The 2,671-nt window shown below is 39.3% G+C and overlaps 1 pseudogene; it reads right to left on the bottom strand.

Moving 5' to 3' along the window:
- Positions 1-1,722: 1,722 nt before the first annotated feature.
- LOC147793661 (pectinesterase inhibitor pseudogene) lies at positions 1,723-2,379 on the bottom strand (annotated as a pseudogene).
- Positions 2,380-2,671: the final 292 nt, after the last annotated feature.

The raw sequence follows: 2,671 nt of genomic DNA, 5'->3' as shown, positions 1-2,671 counted from the left end.
ATATGTAAGAGGGACCTATCAAGTGTCTGAATGCTCACAAAGAGCCACTCTTTATGCCTTCCACGTTAAATTTGGTGAATTCATTAGCTGACTATGAGATGACTTTAGTTGAAACATCGCCAATTGAAAGCATTGAAAACTCTTACATGGAAGCCCCCTTACTTCAAAACATAGTGGGAGAGATGGAAGAGTAAGGTCTTATGTACAAGACATGAATTAACCCTATATCAGCTAAGAGAACTATGACCATCATACACAATTTCATGACAGAGACTGAAGCAATATACTATACACAATTTCATGACAGAGACTGAAGCAATATACTATAGCATCAAGATATACTAAAATAAAAGTCATCAATTTAGCAACCCTACCTATAGTACATATACTACCCAATTGAAAAAAAAGATATACATATGCGAGATAGTGAAAAATGTTGTACATGTTGGAAAAAAAAAAATATTTTTCCATCTCATAAATTTAGGGTACTTCAATTTAAAAAGTTCTCACAAAAAAATTTGTCTCACTTCACGAAAAATTAAATAACTCTCTATATTTAATTTCTTAAATAAATATCAAAACCCATTTAAAAAAAAAAAAAAAAAAAAAGAATGATTTTTTTTTTTTTTTTTTTATCACTAACACTAATATAAACATGACATCTCAACCACGTTAATTAAAACAGGCCACATCATATCAAAATCTTGACTTTTGAAGTTATTGTTTGGAGCCCTCGACCTTTTTCGAGCTTGTCTTTGACACTCGTGTCGTCTCTCTCTCGAACTTAGCGTATGACTTAACTTCAATGCACATTCTTGGTGTATTGGATGATGCCTTGTATGCCTTAGCTTCAATGCACATTCTTGCTGTATTGGATGATGCCTTGTATGCCTTAGCTTCAATGCACATTCTTGGTGTATTGGATGATGCCTTAGCTTCAGTGCACATTCTTGGTGTATTGGATGATGTCTTAGCTTCAGTGCACATTCTTGGTGTATTGGATGATGCACTGTCCTCCTCTCGCATCATGACACTTCTCAATCTTGGGACTCATGTGGTCAGATAGATGTCATTTAAGGGTCGCCCCTTGTCTGTCTTGTGGATGTCATTTGAGGGTCGCCCCTTGCCTGTCTTGTGTGGAGGTCACAATCTGGACTCATGTGGTCGGATAGATGTCACTTGAGGGTCACCCCCGTTCACCCCTTGTCTGTCTTGTGTGGAGGTCCCTTGTCTGTCTTGTGTGGAGGTTATGATTAGAGGGAGGGTCGTTGGGACAGGAAACGTTCGGCCTTCCGCTAGCCTTTTTTTAATGAAATTGGGTCGGTTCATGACCTAGTTTTTGTGCCTATAAACTTGAAACCAGACCTAGTTTTTATGCCTATAAACTTGAAACCAACCCAAAAGGACTCGAATCCAAAAAGATCAAAACAAACCAACCTAACCAAAAAAGTTAATAATGAAAATTTGAGAAGAAAAGAAAATGAAATCTAGTAAGCTTTTGAAAAATTTGGGCAACTCTCCCTCCACACTCACTTTGATTCAAACTAGTTTCTTTAGCTTCATTGTGGGCCGAGGAGGCCTATAACTCATTAACAAGAAATTATGTGTCGCTATTGACTCACGAACTAGACCCTATGACCTTTAAAATTGGAGAGCACTAAGAGTTATAGAGTGACCCTAGATTAGTTAGATTATTAAAATGTGAAGGAGTCGATGTCCAAATTTATAGGATTCAAAACAGACATATTATTGATTCATGGCATTCCAAGTACATGTACGATAAAATGAAGAAAGGTTGAAGAAAAATGAATTAGGCACGCCCAAGGAGAAGATTGGCTATAACCAAGATGATACTACAAATATCTTCCACAGTCTTCCCGTTGCCAGACAACGCCGATGGGTCCTTCGGCGGCTGCGTGAAGCTGTCCAGACAGTCGTCGGCCTCCGTCATGGCTGCAGACGCCTTAATGTTGACGCCATTGTAGTCACCTTCCCTCAGGTCGTTCTTCCCATCCTCGATGTCGTCGGCGGCATCGTCGTATTGTTCAGCACAGGTGGCATATCGCTCCTTAAGCTTGGGATCGGCTGCCTTGGACGCCAGGGACAGGGCGAGGGCACGAGTTTGAGCAACCTTGTCGTGGGCGAGGTTGAGGGTGAAGGTGGCCAGCCCTTTTAGGTCTCTGGTGCCAGCAGATTTCAACACGTTAAAGCAAAAAGAAGGGTTTCTAGTTTTCTTGCAGATGGTGGAAACGATGTCGTCTTGGGAAGCCGCATGCATGGGCACCATCCCATTGAAGAACAGTACTAAAAGGACAATCCTAAAGACGGCAAGAAAACTAGAAGATGCCATTTTTTATTTTGATTTTTCTGTCTGTTTTGCTCAATTAATTCGGAGAGAGGGTTCACATATTTATACACTCACAAATATTCCTTTTAATAGCTTTCACATTAGAAATTTAAGTAAAACCCTATTAAAAGAAAAACGAACAAAAATAGACGGAATAGGTTAAGCTTTTTTCTCTCTAAACCCAATCACAAATTTGGCTAAGTTATTATGCACTTTTTTAGACAATACACCGTCTTCCTCCATGTGCCACTCTCGTGTTAACCTTGACTGACTACACATAAGAGTCATAACTTTACTCTCTTGTTAGTAAGATTATAACCGTTC

This window comes from Cucurbita pepo, chromosome 2 (genome assembly GCF_057944985.1).
Source record: "Cucurbita pepo subsp. pepo isolate OVF chromosome 2, ASM5794498v1, whole genome shotgun sequence".
Taxonomy (NCBI): domain Eukaryota; kingdom Viridiplantae; phylum Streptophyta; class Magnoliopsida; order Cucurbitales; family Cucurbitaceae; genus Cucurbita; species Cucurbita pepo.
Note: the sequence above shows the minus strand (reverse complement) of the source record. Positions and strands in the feature narration are given on the sequence as shown.